Genomic DNA, 27,293 nt, shown 5'->3' on the forward strand with positions numbered 1-27,293 from the left:
ATTTTTCCCCAGGTCTTCTTTTCCTAGAGCATACCATGTCTAGATGCTGAAAAGACATGGCTCAAATCAGCACTTTCAATTTGATATGAAGAAATTTAAAGCCAACACCAAAAACAGTGTAGGGCTGAAAGCAGCACTGAAAACAATTAATCAAGATTTTTAATTTTTTTTTCTGATGGGGCAAAAAAATAATGAGAAGAAAATATATGGTCAGTATTTTTCTCACAACAATTTCATGTTTGTCACTGTGTTCCAAGGTGATCAGAGATGACATGGTAAAGTTGAACAGTGGAAAGTCAGAAAGTCTATTATAGATAGGTAGATAGATAGACAGATAGTAGATAGATAGGTGGATAGATAGATAAGCACTGAGCTGCACTGTGGAAAGTAAAAAGGAGATTAAGGCCCTAGGAACTCTATAATCTAGTAATAAAGGCATATATTAAGTAGAGAATCACAGAAATATATAGTTACTCAGTATTACCCTGACTTAAGGAAAATAATTGTATGAAAAAAATAATTCAGAAAGGTAGTGTCAGTGTCAGTGTAGACTACTAAAAGGTACAACATTTCTTCTATAAGTAATATTCTAAACCAGAGTAACTTTCTTCTATTCCTTTTATTTTGTGGCAGAAATGGCTGATTTATTAATTATTTTTAATGTTCTACCTGGAAATTTAATCCAACAAATTACTGAACTTTTCAGTTAGTGCACTGAATTACAGCAGAGATGCCTTATTGTGGTTACTTTAGGATACTGGGAGCTACATGGAATGGTTACAGTCAGGGCACTGTATCTCCGTGATTACCCATTCAACACCCCAAGGATGAACCAACTCAGGACAGTGTCCCATTCCATTCCCTGACGTGGAATCTATTTCTTCCAAAGGACCCTTAGTAGTTCTTTATCTACTTCAGTTTCTCAAAGTCCAATAAGTCTATTCCTTAATCCGTGAAGCCGTGTTTTATACACTGCCAAAATACGTCTGTTGAGGCATGTAAAAACAGATAATTGCCTGTGATACAACAACTGTAAATAGTTGTGTGTGTGTGTGTATATTCATCATGTGTTTTTTTTTTTAATTTTAATTTTCTGTACATTATGATGTCCTGACATCCTAAAAGAAAAAAAAAAAAAAAAAAAAGCTTTCAGTCTAGGTACAGACTGCCCCTCCCTGAGTGAGCCAATAAGTAAATTCTTAGAGATAGCATTGACTCAGGAAACGTGTCTTTGATATGCAAACTAACCAAAAGAGAGCCATACCTCCTCTGGTTCCTGCACCCTAGGAGGCAATATTCCTCTGTCTTAATCATCCCAGGGCCAGGCACTAAGCAACTAGGGACCACCCATATATATAGCCTACTGAAATTATTCAAACAAGCCAATCCTTAGTCAGTTACCCAGCCCTGTCTTACCTTTCCTGCATAAACCCTAATAAAGGCCCTAGCCTAAACCTATTGCTTTATCCTGTTTCTGCTTCCTGACCAAAACCTGGTGTTCCTCCTGTGACCCTGTGCTTGGAGCTGTGCCTCTTGTTTCTAGGGCAACTATGAGTAACATTAAAATTTTCTTTCAGTGCATTGACCTCTCCATGTCATCATTCAGTCACCTTTATAAATTAAGACCCAGAATGTTTCAGAGAAAAGGGTTGGGAGAAATTCAATTATTTGGCACTTATATTGCATTAAATGAACTTAATGAAATATCTCCTTGTATTAAAAAAATTGGAAATTTGATTTTGCCAGAAAGCACTTTTTCTCCCAAACAGAAAGCTTTGGACTATTATTGTTACAGAAGACTAGATTTACTTATTTGTACAAATACTGCAAATGATTTTGTCATTTGGAGACATTGAAATGTTAAGCTTGTATCATTCTTCGTAGCTATAAACAATCATCAAATTCCATACAAAATTGCTCAATTTTCCTTCAATCTGAGTAAACACTATTTACTTCAAGGCTGATAGAGCACAATGTGAAAAAGAAAACTTTATGCTATCATATGATAGATGAAAAAGGTTCCCGTTTTATCGTTGTTAAAGTCTGCTATGAAAGTAAGAGGGTATAAAATTTTGAATAGCTATTAAGTAACTCAGGTTTTTGACAATCTTCATGAAAAATGTGGCAATTCTTGGATAACACAAAGTGTGCAGTACTATGAATCTGGTTGACTTATTTCACCCAAGTACTTCAAGACCAGGAGACCTTACTGTGCCCATCGTTATTTTTAATTTTTTGGAAACTCTGTTGCTTTCCCTATAAAGCTAAGAGCACTTGGATACAGAGTCATACTGGACCATGTTTTAAATACTTTATGTGAAATGATTTTTATCATTGGTGACCTAGAGAAGAGTAGTTTGATGAGTGCTAGAGGCAAAGCCAGATTGGAGCAGGTTCAAGATGGAATGGGAAGAAGTGAGTAGGAAACAGAGCTAGAGAGTATAGACAACTTTTGGGAGAGGCTTTAACTCTAAAGTGGAACAATGGAGAATTTAGAAAACATTCACGTTTACTTTTAGATAGTTGTATAAATCAGTACAGACTTAGTAATGGTCTGTGTTCCTATCCAGAATATCTAAAGTATAGTATAATATATGGACTAAGGGATAGTTCTGCTTGCTTAGATCATGGGTGGACATAGTAAAAGCTGCTACCAAGTGAGCAGTCAGTATGCAGTAAGCACTCTTGCAAGTGCTTTACATGCGTTATCAAATGTTCTCTAGACACACACAAAAATCTAGAATAGAAGTGACATTATGTTACTTTTATAGAAAGAAACCAAGCCACAGACAAGTTAGGGATTTACCAAAGTTTAGAAAGATATATCGTTGGAGAACAAAAGTCCAAACAGTACATTCTTTTTACCAAAATTAGTAACATTTCCATTATGCAAAACTCTTTCTGCTTTGGGATTGTGAGGAGAAATACCCAGAGACCAGGTTGAAGTGTATCATATACAACCTAGATGCCTTGAAAAGAGTTTGTAGAGAGGATATGGAAGATTTTGACACTTATGTATGTCATGAGTATGGCTGTGGCTTAGAAAGTGAAAGTGTTACCTGAAAAGGATTTGCACATGTGAAAGAGATATTGACAGTGCAATGGCCAGATTGCACACTATTGCAATAGTACATGAAATAAAGACATAAGATCTTATCTACAGTATTACCACATGAATAGAGAAAGGAGACTGAATTCCACAAAATGAATCATTTACTCAGACATGATGGCATGGGGAAAGAGAAAAAGGTCTAACATTCAATTCCAAATGATGAAACTTGTGGGGCTTAGAGAATATGTTATCAAGAACCAATACAGAGTTGGTTTGGGTAAAAAATGGCAGGACTATCTTAAACATAGTTTTATAAAATGGACAAAAAATATTTTAAAACATGAGAATAGAACACTGGATAGGGATCCTAATGGTAAATGTGCCTTTGGATATCTTCTGAATAGAATTGATATCCATAATTAAGTCATTTAGAAATATTTCATCACCTACTCTCCTCTTAGCTCTTAGATGTTGCAAGTATAGGACTGAAATAGAAACCTTGTCTGCTTTCAGCAGTTTTACTGCAAAATAGAGAAGGTAAAGTACTTTGTGGTAATTGTCTAAAAATCAAGGTAGATATTATAAGAGCATAGATGAGAACCCCTAATCTAGATTTGGAGATAAATATCAGGGAAGACTTTCAGAGCAGATGGGATTTTCATGAGAGAAAAGAGAAAATTTGAAAAAAACTAGAGGTTTGGAAAACATCTGAAAATAAGGGCAAGGGAGTCAAGGGCAAGAAGGAAGAATTTTTTGGAAGATGACCAATAAATATACAGGCTTTTTTGCTAAGCAAAGTGAAATAGTGATTTAAGAAGAAACATTTAACAAATCTCACCTAAAGCTTTCAGATATAAAACTAAAAGAGTACATATGACTTGTAGCTGAGTAGCTTCCTCTCAGGCAGCTCTCTGAACAGGTTAAATTAAATAATAAGTGTCTGTTTAGGAAGCAGAGGCAGGAAACAAGGGCTAAAACCTTAAAAAGAAGAAAGGTAAAGCACAATAGTTATAGAAAAATGTAAAAGCTTTGGCATGAAGACAGAGACATCCCTTATGCTGATCAGAACTTGAGAACAGACCAACATAAAGCTGGTCCCTAGACTCTGAACACTGAACCAAAATGAAAACAAAGAAGGGTTAGTGAGCAACAGGCATCAAACATTAGAAGGAATTTCAAATGTGTGTCATCTTTTTATTCTGATGGCTCTTCAGTTGGCTAAATTTCCATTATATAGGACAAAGACTTCTGGCCCCTTTCTGACAGACAGGATTCACTCAGATAAGTGATCTGTGGTACAAATAATGCCAACTTCTCCCTTTCCCCTTGTTTATGTCCACCAGCAAATGCTGCTTATTTACACTGTCAGCAGTTGGCTCAGTCATAAGACATAGGTTTGTAATAGCATTCAGTCAAATAGCCAGAGAGAAATGATTGATCAATCCATGCTCATGCTTGCTTTCAAGTGTCATTTTGCTTATACCTGAAGGCTTTAAGGTAACATGGAACACAGCCTTTTTTCATGCTGGACAGCTCTCCACAGTCTACACCATCCTAGCACACTATGGAATAGTACCTATTCAAAGTTGGATACTAAAGCTGGCAGAAAAGACAAATATCAAATAATTAAAATTACCCTTGGAAATATTTTAGGAAGGTATCATGCAATGAAAGGTCAGTGAGCAATTAATAAATTAAGGTACTTTATTTTTCCAAGAAAATTAGAAACAAATTCATCTTCTTGGTTGAGTTCTAATTTTAATTTTAATTTTTTAAACAGCTCTATTGAGGTATAATTGACATACAAACAACTGAACATATTTAATGTGTTCAATTTGATGAGTTTGATCATATGTGTAGTCCCATGATACTATCACCACAATCAAGGGGATAGACATGTGCAACACTTCCCAGAGTTTTCTTGTGTCCCTTTGAGTTTTTGTTCGTTTGTGGTAAGAACACTTAACATGAGAACTACACTTTTAACAAATTTTGAAGTGCACAATACTGTATTTTTAATTATAGGCACGATGTTTTACAGCAGAGGTCTAGAACTTATGCATCTAGCACAACTAAAACTTTATATCTTTTGAATAACAATTCCCCTTCTCCTCCACCCCCCAGCCCTTGGCAACCACAATTGTATTCTCTGCTTCTATGAGTTTGACTACTTTAGATACCTCATTTAAGTGGAATCATGCAGTATTTGTCATTCTGTAACTAGCTTATTTCACTTAGCATAATGCTGCTCTGACCCATTTCCTGAGTAAGACTGCTAAAAATGAGAGGGGCTCAGAGCAAAAGAAACCTCTACAGCATGTCTATACAGCAATGCAAGCCACCCTACCACAGAGACCCTATGACACATTAGACTCATGATACTAAACCCTGCTGAAGACTGAATTCTTAATAATGGGGTATCAAGTGATCCTAAAACCTGAGATGCCATCATGATGCATCAAGCCATAATGCTAATTATGTGCAATAGACATCCTCTATCAAATGAAAGATAGATAGATAGATAGATAAAATACATAGGTGATAAAATAAGAATTGTGTGTGTGTGTGTGAAATTGGCCTGGAATATGTTGGGAAGTAATAAATAAGTTGAGTGGGCAGGCTCAGACTCTCATGATACAGCCTCTTGCCACATTACTACCTTACCTTCTGTACATGCATATTGCCTAATAAGGAGTTCTCTAAGACTGGTGAACAGAGGAGGGAAAGAAATAGAGCCTCTTTTGTATACTATGCTGGCACCAGTTGGGAGTGGACTGCTGTAGCAGTTCGGCTGTTCTCTGCAGTGACACTGAAGGAAAAAAGAGTAACATGAAATCCTCCTAGTGGGAAGAATTTTGTCAACTACATCTGAATGATCACTTTGCCTAGAAGGAGAGATACTGGGGTTGACAGAATAATGCCCCCCAAGATGTCCACATCTCAGTCTTAGGAACCTGTAAATATGTTACCTTATATGGCAAAGGGGACTTTGCAGATGTGGTTAAGGTAAGGATCTCAAGATGGGGAATTTATCCTGGATTTTCTGAGACAGCCCAATGTAATCACAAAGTTTCTTATAAGAGGGAGGCAGGAGGTCAGAGTAGAGACGATGCTACAGAGGTGGATGTGAAGATGGAGGATGGGCCACAGGCAGCCTCTAGAAACTGGAAAACTTAAAAAAAAAAAAAAAAAGAATTCTCTCCTAGAGCCTCCAGAAGAAAAACAGCTCTATTGATACCTTAACTTGAGCCCCTTAAGACTCATTGCAGATGTCTGACATCCAGAACATCAAGAAAATAAATCTGTGTTGCTTTAAGCCACTAAATTTGAGCTAATCTTTTAAAGCAGCGATTGGGAAACTAATGCAGGTAAATGCATACTGAATCCTTGACGATGGTTAATAGTTTGGTTGGTTGGTCAGGTATTTGGAAAAACAAAACAAAATAAAAGCTATTATTTATTGTTATGTCATCTCTATTATTTCTGGCCTGATTTGAATGGTTTGGATTTTCTCCTTATTATAGGTTGTATTTTCCTTTTTTGTATTCTTGATAATTTTTTTTAAAAACATATGATCCCAACGTTGTGTATTTTACCTTGCTGAGTGCTGGATGATTTTATGTTCCTATCCATGTTCTTGATTTTTGCTGTGAGATATGGTTATGTTTCATCTTCTTCAGGCTTGCTTTTAAGGTTTTTAGGTGGGAACAGAGTAACCTTTATAATTTAGGGCTAATTTTGACCCACTACTGAGGGGAGTACCCTTCTGGGAACTCTACTCATTTGCCCTAGGGATTATGAGGTAATCTACTTTGGCTGGTAAAAAAGGAACTATTTCAAAGCTAGTGGAAAGCACCAGGTATTGTTCCCTTTACTCATTTTGGGTAGTGTTTTCCCACCCTCAAGTAGTTTCATCACAGGCATTAGCTGATCAGTACCTAGGTGAAGAATTGAGGAGTACCCTCTGCAGATCCCCTTAGCTCTCTCTCTGTGCTGCTCTCTCCTCTTTGGTACTGTGCCCTACAATTCAAACCGCTTTAGGCTCTATAACCCAGATTGGGCTCTTCAACCCAGGTAGACCTCCAAGCTTTTCCCTTGATTCCCCACTTTTCCATGTGGTCTGGGAACTCTTTCCAGGCAATGAGCTGAGACAAACACTGGTCTTAACTAATTTGCTTACCCTCACTCATGGATCATTACTTTTCACTATTCCATGTCCAGTAAAACTGATGTTTATTATATTTTGTCCATTTTTAGATGTTCTAGTGGGCAGGGATATTCTGTTACTCCATCTTGAATAATAGCAGATCATTTTGTGTGATTATTTTGAAATCCTTTTTATTGCCTCACAAAAATCATTCTGGAAGCTCTCTTTCAATAAGACCATTTCACTACCAGGTTCTATACTGGTATGTTATCAGTATTCATGCCATTCATATTCATGCAGGTAATACTAATAATACAAATATGTTAGGAAGTGGGATGTTGGGAGGCGTAATATGTGGTAAATATCTGGATGGCTGAACTATCACATGTGCTTTGAAAATCATTATTTTACTAGACCAAAAGATATGGAAAAGGAATTTAGATGTAACTAATTATAGTCATCTCTTCCTTTCTGTTGGATTTTTTTTCTTTCTTAAAGTGCCAATCCCATTTATATTTCTTTATCTTGCAACCTTTCAGTTTAGTCAGTAAAGGAACTACTATCATTTTCTTTACTAAAATTCATTCTCATTAACATTTATTTCTTCCAGGAAATATCTTTATCTCTCTCTGTGTTACAAATTTAGGCATGGTGTCTTCTGTACGCATGAGATCTTAGGGTGGCAATCATTTTGATTTGGAGTTTATAAAGATGTAGGTTTGGATCTTGGGTTTCATTTGCTGACTTTAAGGTGCATGGAAATTTTCTACTCTTAATTTCCTTACTTTTAAAATGGGGGAGATAATACACACCTAGAAGGTTTGGCTTTTGAAAATTACAAATAACCTATGTGCAAAGCCTGGCAAAGGACGAGTGTTCTGAAAAAAAATATTCTTCTGATATGTATATTATTGCCCACAAAAATACAACATATTTTTTATTTTTGGAGTGCTATACAGGAGTTAACGTCAAGGAGAATTTATGGTCTATTTAATTTCTTTAATCTTTTTCTGCTACAGAAAGACAAGAAGGATTGGTTGATAATTTACTCTCAGAGAATTTCCCAGGTTTCCTGGGAACCAGCTAGCTGGAAAAAGGGGTTCTCTTCCACACAACAGGGAGTCTGGACCAAAGTGAACTTCCCCAAGCTTTCATGTGTTTATCAGTGGCCATTCCCAGTAATATCTGTAAACTACTGGTGTCTGAGCTCAAATGCCTTTGTGTACAAACATAGGCTTACTTTTCTCTGTCTGTAAAGTCACACTCATGCTCCCTCTTATAAAGGTCCATTTCATGGTGCATCTTGTTGCATCCACGTGAAAGTCTGTCTCTCCTTAGGATATTGAGAGTAAGTGAATCAAAGAACTTGCTGACATCTCCTTACCAATGAATTCAAGGCTGGACCAAGTGATGCTGATGATTTTCACCTGTGTTCTCTATATGACACCTTCTATTTTTAATTCTTCTAATTTTTAAAATCTCTTCTACAAAACTACTAGATGCTAGTGGTTCTGAGTGTATTCTAACTCTATCCTCTCTCATCTCCCCTAAACTAAATAAATAACAATTTACCAGGTTAGTAAATAACTGAATAAATGTCAAACAAATGATGTGTACTTCTGATTAGTCTTCAAACAACTCAAATGGCTCACCATTTCTGCTCCCATGTACTTCTATGATAAGATAAATTTGGAAAATGACAAAGGAGAGGAAAGATATGCTAGAATAGCATTCAAGTATTGAATAAGGATCCTACATTTGTATGACTTTATGAAACTGTGGTTACTTTACTAGACTCCAATTCAGGATATGTGATATTGAAATACAATATATTATTTCTTCCTGTATTAAATGTTCTTGATCCACTGTATAATAGTATTTGAAGTTTGATTTTATATTCTCCCTCTGCAGTTTTGTTACCAGATTGCTCTGGTAGATTGATTGCAAAATGGACCCAATTCTGCACCCCTTCCAGCATTCTCACCTTTTAAATTATGACTTTTATTCTCCTACCATAGAGAGCTGGAGTCTATTTTCCTACCCCTTAAATTCTGAGTTGGCCTTTTGAGTTGCATATGTGATTTATGCATTAGACAAAAGAATGAGGTGGAAATGCCATGTTGCCAGGACCTATTAAGCCACAGAAGGCCTTACATATTTTTGCTCTCTCTCCTGCTTCTCTCTCATTATCATGAAAACAGGTCTGAGCTATCCTGACAGCAGATCAAAAATTGGTACAGAGATAAATCAGAAACGTTTTCTTAGCTATGTGACTGTTCATAGTTTTGTTTTTCCTGTTTATTTTTAATTAGTTCTATAACAGTGTCATACTGATGTTAATCTAAAAGAGATTGTATATAATAAGTAAATTTTTGGATAACTATTTTGGAATATGGCTTTCCACCTAGTTAAGACTTCTGACAATATTTGACTAAGTCATACATCATTTTAAAAATAAACTAAGAATGGGAAAGTTTATGAAGAGGATATATTGGTTATTTGAGAGCAAGTAGATAGGTGTATTCTGTACCACATACAGTTCATTTCGACTCATCTTTGTGACAGGCAAAAAGATTTGTTGAACAATGCAATGAAAATAGAAGAACATAGAATGAGTGACACTCAATTCTTGTATTAGGGAACTTGATATTCTGTATACTTGGTGTATAATTCAGTATTGCCCAAATTTTGTGATGATGCCTCCAACTACTTTTTTAGTTAAGGGTTTTATTGCCCTTGGGCTATTTTTTACTTTTCCAATTTGATTTGGAAATTTTCTGACTTTACCTATTTCAAACCAAAGCTAGGGAAAACTTGGCAGGTTTTGCTGCCTTTTACTTTGCATTTGAGGATTCAGCCCAACTACAGTCTCAAGCAAAATGCAAGAATTGCAAATCTATCCAAACTGAAACAATAACATAAGAGTTCACAAGCAGCGAATTACTCTGGGACAGAAAAAATGATGAATTTTGCCCATCCTTGGATACAGCTAAAAACTGACAAGTAAACACTGAAAAATGCCTCTAGGCTTTCCATGACAGCAGGATTTAAAAGATATAAAAAATGGCCATTCTAATGGTTTACTCTGTTACCCTGTAGTGACACATAATTTAGAAATGTCAATAAATAGAGTGTAAGTGTAATTATTCATCCCTTTCTGTATTATTTAACTACAACAGACCTTGTGCTCTTAAACCATTCAGATTGAAATATGTCTTCTCAGTGATCCAAAATATGATACAAAACCTATTAACTAGTGTTGTTGAGAATGTAGAGATTATGACTTGTAGAATTTTAGGTGATATTTCAGAGTATATAATCAGGTTATCAGTTTATCCAGATATTAGTTGCCAAATTTTATAGACTAAAAAAGATACAACTTTGATTAGAATAGATCTTCATGGTATTACCTTATAATTAGAATAAATATGAAGTACGACTTTCACCTTGGGTTGGGAACTTAGTTATAGAATCCGTTATATTTTACTCAAAATGATGTGTGAATGCATTTTCTAAAGAAGAGGAAACAAAACTTTAGAGTCTCAACAATTTAATCTGCACTAGGGAGATCATTTTTCAAATTTGGCTTCCAATAATGACAAAGAGCTTTGTTGTCTTTTTCTATATAATTGTGTGATACATGAACTGGGTTTATTTTTAAATGATAAAGTCATACAGAGCCCTGGATCTCTCTGTTCTGAAAGGCTAACCAGTTTAAATGCAGCAGAATTATTTTGAGCCCATGAAGGCCCTTTTGGATTGTGAGTGTAGAAAAGTAAAGTGATAATAGTGAAATCATCATGATCATTTAGTATTATTTGAATGCTACAGGGCTTCTACTGGAATTTTTTTTCAGCCTGTTTCCATCAAATGTATATTTCTTGGACAAATGAAATCCTGAATATCCTGAAGGGACTAGACACTGAAAGTGATTACCATTAGAACAAGTTTTGATTTGTCCTTTAAAGCAGTTTTTCTTGAACTTTAATATACTGACTCACCTATATTTGTTGAGATGCATACTCTGATTCAGTAGATCTGGGGTGAGGTTTGATAGTCTGCATTTCTAATGAACACCCAGATTATATTGAGGCTGCTGGTCTTTACACCATAGTTCGAGTAGCAAGTTTCTAAAGGATTTCCTCTGCATAACTGACTTTAGATTTTTCCTAGTCCACAGAAAATTAACTGTGAGTCTATTTACAGTTGATCTGAAATTCAGAGAATCAAATCATGAAGAAATATCAAAAAGCAGAAAAATGTCTATACCTCATTTTGAATAGAATGGGGAGAAAGTTGATTCTGCCCCAAGCACTGAGGATATATCCTTCTAATAAGGTTTTAGGTAACTTATGTTGAAACCATCTATGTAAGATTATTCTTATTGCCGCAACTTCTCTCATAGAAATTCTACTTTGTATATAAATATGTACATATACATATATATGTAAAATAAACTTACCATCAGAATAAACTTACCATTTCTTTCATACATCACTATGGTCAAACACTTTAAAGTGTCTAAATGTAGATAATTAAATTGCTTTAGTTTCCCCTTTATTTTGAGAAAATTTGAATTTCAACTCCTAAATTAATTTGCTCAAGTGCTTGTACTAAAAGCCTAACAGAAAGAAATGTGTGCTCATTTCCAGGCATAAAAGTGATTTATGTTTGTGTTCATTGTCTTATACAAGATGTCCAGATTTCAGCAACATACAAAAGGCATACAAAAGATCAAGACAAAAAAAAAAAAAAAACACTCTCAAAGATAAAGTAATTACAAAATCAATCTTAGATGAGTCTTTAAAATATTATGATTAATATGTTAGAGGTACTAACGGTTAGGTTAACAATAAAAAATGGATATGTAATGTTCAGTCACAATTACAATTGCAAAATGTGTAACATGTGTAATGGGATTATCCGAAGGAAAAGAAGGAATAAAAGGAAATATTTGAAGTAATCATGACTGATACTTTTCCGAAATTAATGACAGATACCAAACCACAGACCCAGGAATTTCAAGAAACACCAAGCAAGATATATTCTAAAAAAATCTATACCTGCAAATTATATTCAAACTGCAGAAAATATAAGGCAAGAAAAAATCTTAAAAAGAAGCCAGAGGAGGAAAACAAAAACAAAACCAAAAATGTAACCTACAGAGAAAGAAGGATAAGAATTGCATCAGATTTCTCAGATACCATACAAGCATGAAGAGAGTGGACTGAAATGTTTAAAGTGGTGAAAGAAAACAAAAAACAACTACTTAGAATTCTTATCCAGCAAAATTATTCTTCAAATGTAAAAGAGAAATAAAAACTGTTAGAAAAACTAAAATTGAGAGGATTTCTTGAGAGTATTCCTGCCTTGCAAAAAATGTTAAAAGAAGTTCTTCAGAGTGAGGGACAATGATAAGATCAGAAGCTCAGACATACACAAAAAAGGAAGAGTATTTAAAGAGGAATAAATGAGAGTAAAATGAAATCTTTCATTTTTCTTATTCTAAACTGGTCTAACACAGAAAACTTTGTTCAAAATAATAGTAATAATATATTGGATGGTAGATTATGGATAGTGAAATGAATGACAACAATATTATAAGGACAGAAGGAAGGAAATGAGAATGTCCTGCTGTAAGGTGCCTTCACAACTCATGAAGCAGTATAATGTCATTTGAAAGTAGATTTAGATTAGTTTATAAATGTATATTGCAACCTCTAAAAAAATCTTTAAATATACTTGATATGCTAAGAGATGAGAGAAAATGGAATCTGATAGATTGCTCAGTTAAAACCAGATAAGGAAGAAAAAGAGTAGAACACAAAAAAGGAAACAAAGAACAAAGGTAGTGAATTGAAAGCAGTTACAAATATGCTAGATATTAAACTAACTATATCAAAAATGACTTTAATATGAACGTTGTAAATACAGCAATTAAATGACAAAGACTATTAGGTTGGATTTTTTTTTTTTTAAATAGCATCAGAAACTGTAAGAAAATGGAGTAACATTTATAAAGTGGTGAAAGAAAATAACCTGTGACTCAGAATTATATATCCAGTGAAAAATTCTTCAAAAAGAAACACGAGTTAGGAATTTTATCCAACAAACAGAAACTGAAAGTATTCATTGCCAACACACTCACTCTATGAGAAATATTAAAGGAATTTCTTAAGGAAGAAGGAATGTGATGCCAGGCGTAAGTTTTGATCTACCAGAAGAAATTAAGAACACTGAAAATGGAATAAATGAACTTAAATAACATTATTTTTTCTTACTTTTCAGTCCTATAAATATAACTTATTTTCTAATCCAAATAATACTGGTGTATATATATGTCAACATATTTGGTGTTTATAGTACACATGAAAGTAAAAGGTATGGCAACAATAATGCAAACGTTGGGAGAGAATTGGTAAAATATTGGTATAAAGTTCTTATATTACAAATGACGCAGCATGCTAATATTTGAAGATAGGTTCTGACTAAATAGTGATGCATATTATATATCCTGCAGCAACAACTATGTGAATAAAAATAGAAGTGTAAATAAAAAATCAGTAGGGGAAATAGAATATAAGCAATGAACACAAGAGGAAATAGAACAAGAGGATAGAACCAAAGAATAATTGGAATTTGTAGGAAACAAAACAATTCTACAAGATTTTAATCCAAGCATGTAAATAATTATATTATATATGAATAATCTAAAAATACCACTTATCTCAATAGAAACACTTGCACAAAATTGACAGTTCTATATAGTAACTTTAGATGATAAACAAATGATGGCCAGTATGCACATGACATGTTGCTTGGATCATTAGTCCTTACTGAAATGCAAATTATAATCACATTGAGAATAGCTGAAATAATACGTATGTGTCATAAATATGTAAACATAATTATTTATCTACCTATATTTATATATCTACCTATCTATCTATCATCTATCATCTATCTTTACCAAGAGCTGACAAGAATATAGTGAAAACTCAGCTGAAACTAACATCCATTTCTGATGGGAATTCGTAAAGGCAGAACCCCTTTGGAAAAATTTTTGGCAATATTTTATAAAGTTAAACTTATACCTACCATTATTTACATTATTTATTAAAGAGAAATAAAACCATATATTCATTCAGATACCTTAATTCATTCAAATATGTGAATGTTTATACTAGCTATATTCATAATTCTCAAAAACTGGAAACAAGTCAAATATCCTTTAACTACCCAAAAGTTTAAGTATCTGTGGTAGAGTCATACAATGGGATACACTCAGCAATTTTTTAAAAGTTATTGATTCACATACAAACATAGATGATCCTTTAAGGAACTTTCTAGTTGTAAGAAGCCAGACACACAAGGCTACCTATTGTGTGATCACCTTTATATGACATTCTGAAATAAGAAAAAAAATATAAGGTTAAAAAAAGGGATAGCTGGAGGAGGAGTTGCCTACAAAAATACATCATGAATGAGTTTTTGGAGAGATGGAACTATTCTATATGGAATTGTGTTTGGAGATACACAATTCTATGAATCTCTCAAAACCCATAAAACTATACAACACAAAGTACATTTTCTTATATGTGTCTTTTAAATCCACTGCATGGAATGAAGATGGAATTAAAGATTAAAAATGAATCTCACTGAATTTAAAATTTATTAATGATGCCACTGTTGGGCTGAAAAAGAAAAAAAAATGATCTTATTAATTTGAAAACAGTGTTTTGAATAGATACTGTAAGCCTGAAGGAAAACAGGCTTTTCTTGTGGGTATTATATCCATGAAACAATAATGAGGTACTATAAAAGGAGTAGAAACAAGAAATGTATCTTGGTTGTTAAGAATATAATAACACCAACAAAAATCTTAGTAGAAATAGTGGGAAAAAAATTATGGGACTCTCTCAATTAGAAAAGGAAAAAAGAAAGGGAAAATAAGAGGCAAAAGTAAGCTATTTGAGGAACAAAATTAGTTAGTGATTTCATCATCTACTTAGCACTAGACTACCTCTTTGAATTCATTTTCCAGTACTCATGCCCTTTCCCACTGACTACTCATTTTGATCCTTCAGTTCTGCTAGATTTTTCAGTCCTAGGGATTTAGTGCTGGATATGTCTTCCCTGAGCCTAGAGCACTAACCCTAGGATCATTTCATTGTTGCATTTCTCTCAGCATTCAGGCATAATCTCAAATATCTTATTCAAAGCAAGCTAATCGAGCTCTTTCTCTTCCAGTAACTGTTTATGATATCGATTTATTTTATGTTCACCACAACACTGCTCAGTTTCTGAAATAATACTGCATTAATGTTAATATAAGTTTAAGATTAGTCTTTGTGCACAGCTTTTAGCAACAATAGATAGAAGAGTTCTTGACATATAATAATTTCAAAAAAAATGAGAATGGGGGAAGAGAGAGGAAGAAAAGAAAAAAAGAAAGAAGGAGGAAGAAGAAAAGGAGGAGGAAAAGGAGAGGGGAGAAGGAAGAACGGAAAGGACAAAGGAAGGGAGGGAGGGAGAGAAAAGGGAAGGAGAGAAGAAAAAAGAGGGCTTCCCTGGTGGCACAGTGATTAAGAATCCACCTGCCAATTCAGGGGACACGTGTTCAATCCCTGGTCTGGGAAGATCCCACATGCCATGGAGCAGCTAAGCCCGTGTGCCACAACTACTGAGCCTGTGTGCCTAGAGCCCATGCTCTGCAACAAGAGAAGCCACCGCAATAAGCCTGCGCACCGCAACAGAGTAGCCCCCGCTCGCCACAACCAGAAAAAAGCCCATGTGCAGCAACAAAGACCCAATGCAGCCAAAAATTTAAAAAAAAAATAAATTTTAAAAGAGAAAAGAAAGAAAAAAGAGAAAAAAGAAAGCCGACATTACAGAAATTATCACAAGAGATGAATATGGTGGCACACGTTAGATATTGAAAAAATTCTAATCGTGTCATCACTGCTTCTTAATGGCCCTGTTCAAGTAAAAGGAATATATGAAATATATTTTATTGTATTTGCAAGTTTTTTGGAAAAAATTTCCGATTCCATATTGTATTTTGTGATTATATTGTGTAAAAGGTATAATTCAGATATTTTTATTATCTAATTAAATCAAATTTGTCAACTATATGCAGTTTTTAACATTTCATTTTAACATTAACTCATTTAAAGAACATGTTTTTAAGATTTTATTCTTATTCACTTATTAATAGTAGTTCAAGTAAAACAAATCGTACAGATTACCTAAAAAGTCTGAATGACTGATTTGATATCAATTAGTATATTAGTTTATGTTAATTTCTTAATTTAAATGTTAGAAAGGTAGCATCATTTATATTAAAGTATTCTTTAATTGAAAAACTAAACTATAATCATCATTCCCTTATAAAATTGTTTGCAATTGGAAATTTTGCTACATCTATTTTTATGTGATATTTACAAATCAAATGCTCATTTTCATGAGATCATCATTCCTAACAAAAGCAAAAGTTGGTCTTAACATCTCGAGTACAATGTATTCAGAAGAGTATAATGAGGCAAAACATATGTTTTTAATTTTGATGAATCTCAATGAATTGTGGTATTGTGTTGTTATATTGTAAAAACACATTAATGGAATAGATTTTGAAAAGTCCATATAAATTCTCATTAAATACTTAAGCCTAAAAGATTTTTTGTGAGTTTTTTTGTTTTTGCCTCATTACATACAGATTTGAAGTTACAAGAAGTATAAGCAAAATTAAAGGATAGATAGATAGATAGGTAGATAGTTAGATACATGATAGATAGGTAACTTGATCAAGGGAGGATAAACAGAGGTAAAGAAAAACAAGACCAAAAAGAGTAAAAGAAATATGCAATTAAGAACATTATAGTTACATTATTTAACCTTCGATTTGGGTTCTGAACTTCTAGATTGCTTGATATCCAAGTAAATGTATGATATGTGAACTTCTGCTTACTCCTTCAGAAACCTCCATATGATATACCTTTTTGAAGGCATGGGCGATTTAAGAGAAGAAAGCAGCTTTAAGCAAGCTAGCCTTTGAAAATTTTTATAAAATTTCCTTTGATCCCCCCCAAATACTGCTTTCTTTGATATATTAAAAGAAAGCTTTAATTAACTACACAAATGGTTTATTTGATTTTATTTTACATCTGTGAAAAAAAACACTAAATAACTGTAATTTAAATCTTTATATAAAATCTACTAATGCCTCTGTTGCTTTGTAAGGATTGTTTCAAGGAAAATGTTGAACTCAGTTAACAAGCCTGTACTACTTATGTAAATGAGAGAAAGGGACTCTGTCATTTAAACTATACAGTATTTCAAACAGCTCTCAGATTGTTACACTGCAAAGTAGTAAAAACTCTGTTGAATTATCCAAAAAAGCAGTTCAGTAAGGGAATGGCCCCTAATTCTCAGTTACCGTGATTTATCATTATATTCTTAACATTTTATAGTTTTTATTTTTATTATGTTGTATTCAAATATTTATTAAGCAGCTAGGGCGATGCATAGGTGATTAAGACATGGTCAAAGAGGTGAGGCAAATGCACAAGTAATAGAAAGCAAAGTATAAGGTTCACTGAATCATAGCAGTCAAAATAATGTGCTTTAGGAGATCAAGAGTGAGATTGCTTCCAGACTGGAAAGGGTGTGGGTGAGTGGCAAATCAGGAAAGGGGATTGAGATTAAAATAGAAGACTTCAGTCTGAATTGTTGATGATACTCAGTATGGGCTATATTTATCTCTTCTCTTCCTCTCTGGGCTTGATTTACCAGTAGTGCCCAGCATCGTCCAATGCACTTAATATACTTGTTTGCATTTTTGCTTCAATGTCTTCTACAGAACTAAGTTCTTTTGGTATTTTAGGAGTTCCACCCCACACTTTTTTTTAAGAATTCTTGACATTTTGGTCTTGGTGTTGATGGTTTTGAGTCTTTTCCATTCTGGTTTGATTTTTGTGCATTTTTGGTTGTAGTATCTCATAGAGATTTCTTTACCAGAGCTTTTTCTTCAGCTTCTTTATCATCAAAATCATCGTCTTCATCTTCATCTGCAGTGAGTTTTACTTTTTTCTGTGGAAACTTGCTTCCATTTCTAAGTACAGGACACTTTTCAGATAAACTTAGGAGTTTCACATTCTCCTCCTCTTCATCCTCTGACTCTGCATCTACCTCCACAGCTACTAAGTGCTATCCACTAATAGGCACAGACCCTGAGCCTCACTTCAACTGCAAGACCACAGCTGTTGTTATTTCAAAGCCCCCAGGAGAAACTATTGGCTATACAGACATTTTCAAAGTTTCTAGTGTTACTTTAATTGGACTGCCTTCATAATTCATTGCCTCGACTTCAACAATGTGCAGTTCATCCTTTGTACCAGTCCCTAAACTCACTGTTCTTAAAGATAACTGGTGCTCATTTTCATCATTATCCACCTTAAAGAGGTAATCTTTGTCAGCCTTTAGTTCACAACTGAAAAGATAGTTCGGTGGCCTCAAGGGGCTCATGTACCTTTCCATGGAATCTTCCATGGGGTGGTGGCACACACTTAGGTGGGAGAGAAGGCAGATGGAGGTAAACTACTGTTCCAGACAATAGCCTCGCAGGACAGAATCACACCAGGCAACATTTTATAGCTTTTTGAAGTAGAAAAAAATAAATTGGCTACGATGAAAAATGTACTTTCTCATGCTTAAAATATATCATTATATTTCTCCTGGAAATTAAAAAAAAATCAAATTAATATGGAAAGTATTTCATTGTGATGACAGTTTTGGACAATTTTGCAGGGAAACCATTTTGATAGAGAGTCTGTAGAAGACAGATCTCCACACTACAGATACATAAAACACTACAGTGTTTGAGATATGGCTATTTGCCCACAGGTAACCAACTTTAATGAACTGAAAAATGGTTTCCCTTACTGCATTTGCTTTTGGGAAACTTTAAGATAATGATAATTAGATAATTGATGCTTTAGAGATAAATGAAAATTTTATTAGAAGTTACAACATTTATTTTCATAATTTTGCCCTTCATTTGAAAATGCTGTTTTCTCTTCCATGTGATTCTCTGTAAATTTGTGTAGCATGATTTAAGCAATTAATTGTATCTCATTCACTATTTTCCTATAATTGATCATTATATAAATAATAAATTAGATTTAAAAACTCATATTTCCAAAGACCTAACATGAATACCTTTCAGTAATAAAACAATGATTTAAAAGGTAGAACTGAAATTGTAGTACAATGTGGTATTAATATTTTATGTACTCTATTCTAATTTTTAATTTTTACAGTAAACTTAAACACTGGTCCTTTAAAAAGGTTTGTATTGCTACTTTCCCACTAATATCAGTAAAATAATCAAGTGGAAGAGTTATTTTCAGGTCTCTGAATTCTGTCTGGCTAGTCTCAAGACCTGGAAAGTCATGGCCAACTGTTATTCACCAAGTCATATAAATAGCACAGAGCAACAACATAGCATGTACAGTACTCAAAAAATTCCATAGGTAGATGCTTAAAACATGACATCACTGACAAATCTGAGGTATAGAATTATGTCTACAGTATCATTGCAATAAATTAATGTGTATAAATAGAATAATATGGAATGAAATAAACAAAAAATTTAATACTAGTGGAGTAGTAGACAATGAGAAGCTGAAAACTTGTTCCTAATGGATTATTTTGTATCAGGTAAAAAAACGTCATTTAAGAGTTCTTAATTTTCCTGAGAGATCAAATGCCTGGACCAGATATGTAGAAATATCAATAAACATAAATGTACTTTTCTTGATTCTCAAATGAAAAAATATAGCATAACCAAAAATGAATGGTGAGAGGCCTTAGATCTTGTACTTCCTTCTTCACAATCCTCCAGTTGTGGAAGTCACATATAGCCAAAGACTTTAATAAACAATTACAATTGTTAGTCCAGATTTCTCTGGATATTTATCTTCACAGTGATTGTTATTCTGTCTTGCATCTAGAATGATCTTTGTTCTATCTGATGACATAACTTTAGTATTTCTTTCAGTGTAGTTCCTCTGTGAATATATGAATATAATATTTCCCTCATTGTTTTCTTAAAGTATTTCAATTTCATATTTCTTTTTCAATTTTTAAATTTTATGTTGGCAGTCACTTCACTTCCTTTAAGCAATTTAAAGATATAATTTTACTGTCTTCAGGCTTCCATTTTTTTATTTTGAAAAGTCATGTCTCAGTATCATTGTTTCTCTTTTAACATATTTGGAGATGTACCTTTATCTTTCCTTTTTTCTCTCTTTTTTTTTTTGGCAATTTAAGCTAATCTCATCATTTTTTCTGTTGGTTCCAGCAGTTTACTATTATTTTTTTAAATGTGATTTTCCTTATATTTCTTAATATTTTCATAGCTTATTTAATATATGATTTGATATTTTTGTCAGTTTTGGAAAAGTCTTGGCCTGTATTTCCTAAACTATTGCTTCAGGCCCATTCTATAGTATGTCCTGTCTGAGACTTCACTAACATGACTGTTAAAGCTATTCACTATACTCCCTCTACCTAATAAACATATTTTATATATTTGTCATATTTTTTCTTGTCTATCTTCTTTAACTTGAATATATTTCTACTGATTGATTTTTTTTACTTTTAGCTATTGCATTTTTCAAAATTAGATTTTATCAGCTTTTTATAAATTTATTTTGTACAACAAATTCTCTATGGTTTTATTTATTTAATTGAACATTAAATCCACAGTTATTTTAAAGTCTGTTAGTTGAAAATAAAACCATAATTACTTATTGGCTCATGGCTCAGTTTATATAGTCTTTTTCTATGGTCTTTTTGTTTCGATCCACATGGTCCTATTTCTGGCACACCTGGTGGTTATTTTACTGAATGTTGCTTGTGTACTAGATATTAAAAAAAAAAAAAAAAAGCTTCAGAAGCCCTAAATAATGTTACCTTAATTCTGAGATGATTTAATTTTCTTCAGATTGGTAAATACAGGATAGGAAGGTCACCTTGATCCAGTCAAGTATGGTTTATTTTCTTTTTTCTATTATTTCTATGGCATAGTACTTTAGAATTTTCAATTGAAAGTCTAGAGTATCAGTCAGAACCTCTCCTCATTGAGTGTCCCTGAAATTCAAGACAGTTTCTGAAATTTAATTTTTCTTTTTTTTTACCATCACCACAAGACTGCCAAAATCTTCACTTAGATGTTTACCCTTTAGTAGCTGCTACATGAAGGGAGCCCTTTGTACTCTCTTCTGGCATTTCTGTTCTTCATGTTGCTGTAGTATATCCTGTCATTTGGCAGACCGTTGGTATCCAATCCGAGGTCAGAGAAGAACTTATTGTCTATTTTTTAAACTCTGTGAGTCTCAGTGATCCTCCTTGTTGAGCTATCCTAGTTTGGCTATTGGTATCACTGAGAATCCATTTGATGTCTCACCGTTACTCAGTGTGATCCCTCTCCAGAAAGTAACCACCCCTGCATTTCCTATTATTGTGGTTAGCCCTTGAAATTTCATCAAAAAACATTATCATTGTAACACATTCATTTATAAAATGTTTTCTATAAGAAAAGAGAAAAGGGACATTTAATACAATTAAACATTGTGCTTAGCAAATTAGGGGGAAAAATCATTAAAACGTAGCCCTTGTTATTAAGGGCTTAAAGAGCAATTCAAATACAGATGCATATTATGTGTTTCTATAGGCTAAATGTTTCTGTCCCCCCAGATTTAGTTATTGAAATCTAATCCCCAGTGTGACTGTATTTGTAGGTGGGGCCTTTGGCAGGTGATTAGGTCATGAGGCTGAAGTCCTCATGAATAGGGTTAGTGCCCTTATAAAAGAGACCACAGATAACTCCCTTGCCCCCTTCCACCATGTGAGGACACAGCAAAAATACAACCTTCTAATGAACCAGGAGGCAGGCCCTTATCAGCCATTAAATTTGCCAGAGGCTAGATTTAAGTGTTCTATGTCTCCATCACAAACGACCCCAAAACACAGTAGTTTAGAAAAGTAGACATTTAATCTCACCCTGATGGTTCTCCAGGTCTACTGCAAATCTTTGGATCTATGCTGGGCTCAGCTGGGTGCAGGGCTACTTCACCTCCAGGCATGGTTCCTCGTTGCATATTGGGCTCTATCATTTAAGTATGTAAGGACACACATGTGCATACACAGCATGAATATTTATTTTAAGACCCACACTGAAGAGACAGCAGATAGCCAGGAGAAGCTTTTCCCATGGCATTATCAGAAGGACAGTGGACAAGAACACGCAATGCCATTCAAGGTCTAGGGTTTAAACTAATACATGTCACTTCCACCAACATTCTTTTTAGCCAAAATAGTCTCACAGTTGAGATCAAACTCAAGTTTGGGGAATAATTACTTTATTCCTTTAGTGGGAGGAAATACAAGTGGCAGAGACCATGGATACAGAGATGGGTAAAGAATAGATTCCAATAATAATTTAGTCTATTACATTTATACACTTGGTTACAATTACTCATATCCCTCCCATATGCAAAGTATATTTACTCACATACCAATGTCTCCCCAAATCTCATCCACTCATATTATTAGCCTTGAAGTCCAGTATACCATGTTCTACATTAGGGCTGGATTCTATTCTTCATGATCTGAAGATCTATGAAAAGCCTAGTTATTTGCCAAACACATCTAATAATGGATCAGGAACAGAATAGCTGCAATTAACACTCTCATTAAAAAGGTAAGAATGAGAGTTACAGAGCAGTTAGTTGTTCATATTTAGGAAATCCTGCTGGGAAAAAGGTATCAGGTTCTCCTTCACAGTCAACATGGATTATTTCTGATTATGCCTCAATTCTGCTTCTTGGAATTTGCTCCCCAGTATGTCGTTTTCCCAGGCTCTTGGCTGTTCCTCTGCAAGGTCTGGCGTTTTCTGCTCTTCTCTTTGGCCACTTCTGCAAAAGGCATTATAGCATATCCCTTTCTTAATGGCTCAACTACTTTATCCGCCTGCTTCCTGAATGTAAAAAGTAGGGGAGCAGAAGTCTTTTCATAATAAACTTTCTCACTCTCTTTCAATCTGATCTGTCATTTACTTTTGCCAGTACAACTCTCTCCATAAGCTTGTGATTTTCTTTGGTATATGGTTCCAGTCTGGTCCATGTTTCAAAAGTCACACTCAAATTATTTATTCAGACATGACTCTCTAGACTTAAGTACAGGTGCATTGGAACAGTCACTTAATTTTTCTATATATTTTTTTATTCTGGCTGGTAAGATCTATTAGGAACCTTCTTAATTTTTTCAGAGATTTTAACAAAGGGTGCCATGAAAACATCTTTGTTTTGATCCATGCTGGTGAGCTGTACTTTAGTGGCTGTGCTTTTAATTTGATCCTTGTCCACAGGCTATATCTTAATTTGAGAATATTTTATTGGCATAAACAAAAAAATATAAGTTATTGGCAATAGCCTTCTTTCTCCCTCTCTGCTTTTCATTCTCTCTCTACCTTTCTCAAATAGAGTAATAAATAAGAGGTTTATATTTCTCTAGTATGAGTTAAAACTGCCCAGATTCCTCATCACTGTATGTTCAATTTAGTACTAACATTATAATGGCATTGTGTTAGTTGCTAAAATCTTATTAAATAACAATTATTAATTGCTTTGTGACAGGCCCTGTTCAATATGATCTATATACAAATTATTTTCAATGAGGAAGCTCAGGCAAAAAGTTTAAGTAATTTAACCTAAGTCCTTCTCAGTTAATTACTATTTGAAGGACTAGTAACTAAAGCTATTGGTCTTGATTAAGTTTGTATATAGAAACTTCCCAGAAATGTTCATATCCTAGCAGAAGCTCTATATTAGGTATGTTCTAATTTTTAGTACAGTTTGAAATAATTACCTTTGATGGTGAGGAGTACTCCAATGAGATGGTATCGGCAAAAGTCACATGGTAATAAGTAGAAGAGAGAAGAAATTGAGGTAATCAGTGTTAACAATTATCATAGTTTCTCTTTTTAAAAAGTTGTGAAATATATATTTCAAATATATATATATCCTATCCTATTATTTTGCTTTAAAAGTGGGTGTGTGTGTATATATATATACACACCTATATCTCTTACTAGCTATCTCAGTGTCATATACATATGTACACTTTTAAAATATGTGTAACATCTTGGCTTCACTAGGAAGCATAAGTTGTAAAATCTTCTCTAATGCCTTGTCCCAGTATATATTCATGGTCACTGTTCACATTCATTGAAGAATTTGGCAGTTAGACTCATATTCTTCCTCTACCCTTCATCTCTTATTATCATGTGAACTTTTAATATCCATATAAATCTGTTAATAAACACCATAAAAATTTTCATTGTCTCTTCAAATTAAGTAAGCTCACCAGCTCTCAAATTCAACTGCTCAATTTCTTTGCTAAAAGTCAACCTTGAAATCACCTTCAGAAATAATATATGTCAATATCGAAGTCTTCAGTCAGGACTCTGTATCCATGTAAGTCTTTTATGTGTCACTTCACTTTCTCTTTAACCTCATCAAAGCATTTTGTGCATTTACCCTCCAGTAAGGATCATTTTATCTGATACTTACTGATTGGGTTTCCTCTTGCATTGAATTTGTATTTTATGGTCAACCACATAATTTCTTTCTTTCTAGCTATCTCAGTGCCATTACATATTTGCTCTGTTGCATCTCCTGTCCTCAAGTAGCCACCCCAGGACCATTACTAAAAACTCCCCGATTTTTTTTTTTTCGTTTACTCTTTGGCCTGAAAAAATTACTTCTGGAGAAATATACAAAATTCTGCAGAAAGATGTCATTAGAAATTCTACACTTCCAAACTCACTTTCCCTTTCTACTCAGCATTTTCTCCAGCCCCACCATTAAGAAACATCATTTTCATTCTCCATTTTTAAAGTCAATCTCTTAATTTCTCCCTGTGCCCACACACCATACATTCAGAAACCTATTTCCATAAATAATGCTTCATTATATTTCTCTCCATGAGCCCATTCAACACTATAGTCATATATTCGAGTCTGTGTTATCCTCAAAAGTAAAATAAAATGACTGTCCTTTGACCCTACATTCTTGCCTAACCATTGCTTAATACGTATCATCACGTTCAAATCTAAAATTTTTAAGTGTAGAAGTGTCACCACTTCTCACATTACACTCACTGTTCAGTCCTGTGCAATCTGGCTTTCACCACACGTTGTCCTTTACAAGTTTTCAGAATAAGGTCATCTATGACATACCAGTTTCCAAGTATTTGGAAGTATATTTTTAACAATCCAGTTTACTTGGCCATCTCCAGACCTTTGTCACTTTAGCCACAATTATCTACCCCTTCTGTCAATGGGCCTCAGTATATTTGATGACACACTAATGTATCTCTCCCTCTGCCAAACTAATTTATCTTGGTTTATCACTAGTCTTTCCAATTAAGAGCTTGATTTGAGAATTTAACATGATGAAATAGAAACAGTGTGGGTGACTTGACATTTGATCATGGTTAAAATATTACAGCTGCCCCTTAAAGAACTCAGTATAAATGTAGTGTGTGTGAGAAAACCAGAGTATTTTGAAAATAGTCAACCTAGGTTAGTAAGAATGAGAGATACTTTCTGTCCCGTTTTCTTTTTTAAGGCTATGTCAGATTGAGAAATCTGATAAGTTCCTGCTTTCAAGCCAAGTCACTCAAAGGACACCCATTCAAAGTTGACCCTTTGGAAATAAACTGATCCTGCCCTTGGCTTCTAGACCTCAACAGGAAATTAGATTCTCTGCTCTGTCACTGAACTTAGTTCCTGACAAGGACTGCTAGAATGTTCATTCTTTGTGGTTCAGATAAAGGCTCAAATTGGAAAAGAAAGAAGGAAATGTCAAACATCAAATGGAAGCTATGTACACAGGCATAATAAATTAAATTCAAGAGAAGTAATCTCAAGTTTTTAAATATGAATGTGGCTTTAAGTTTTTCTGACCTTGACAATTCTTAATATATATTGTGGGATATCGGCAATATTTTGAAATGTTTATCTTGCTCCCTCAGAAGTCTCACATCTCACGTCTAATTTCTCTTATATATCTTCAGTTTTGTTTTCCAGCAATATTATGTGGCTCCTGATGATGCAAAACATTTTTATTCGTTCATTAATTTATTCATCCATCCAATTCTTTAATTTCACTGCCTTATTTTCCCTTTACCACTTAGACTGTGTTTGCATATAAAATAGATTCTTAATGAATTGATTTATATCAACTTGATTAAATGCACATGACACTGAAAAATACACTAATGAAGCCTAAATTTAGAATATTTTAATGCTTATGAAGTTTGCAAATAGAATTTGAAAAGTTATGTTTATCAAATTTAATTACATGTGCACAGGTATATATATATATATATTTGTGTATGTATACATATACATACATATATATATATATATATATGTTAAATTCATTGTGTTATACTTGGCAGCACTAGCTGCAGAACAGCTGTGGATATTATTTTTACTATAACTTCCCTATTTTAAATACCTTATGTATACTTAATATTTTTAATCTTATCCATAGCTGTTATTCACTTATTTTTATTTGTTTTAATATATATGAGACGTTTTATGCTACTCAGTACATAAAAGCACTTGCAAACCCTTTCATATTTTGAAATATGAAAGAAAACATTTACATTTGTTTATTTTTATAAACCAAATATAGTTTATTGAATCACTTTGTCAAGTTACAAATGAGAAACACATTAGAAAAATCTGAACAAAATTAAACACATTTGAATACAACATTTCTCTACAAAACAATTTTAAGTTGTAAGACATCATCATTAATGAAAAATTTAAAACAGAAATTAGTATCAAACTTAATTTTAATTTACTCTTAAAAAATTTTTTTGTATATAGAAGTATTCTAATTTGATTTGGGGGGTGGTCAATTGATTAAAATGTAGTTTTGGGAACTAACCTATCTTTAGATACATGTAGTTCATGCTTTTCTTTATGTTCATAACATAATGGGGAAACTTTCAGTTATA

General features: G+C 33.6%; 1 pseudogene across 1 annotated transcript; it reads right to left on the bottom strand.

Annotated features, from left to right (window-relative positions):
• Positions 1–1,128: 1,128 nt before the first annotated feature.
• Positions 1,129–20,154, bottom strand: LOC309614985 (nucleophosmin pseudogene; annotated as a pseudogene). The gene has a single exon. The product of its transcript is annotated as a nucleophosmin pseudogene (transcript).
• Between the last annotated feature and the right edge of the window lie 7,139 nt (positions 20,155–27,293).

This window comes from Balaenoptera borealis, assembly GCF_965194805.1.
Source record: "Balaenoptera borealis genome assembly, chromosome: 17".
Classification (NCBI taxonomy): Eukaryota; Metazoa; Chordata; class Mammalia; order Artiodactyla; family Balaenopteridae; genus Balaenoptera; species Balaenoptera borealis.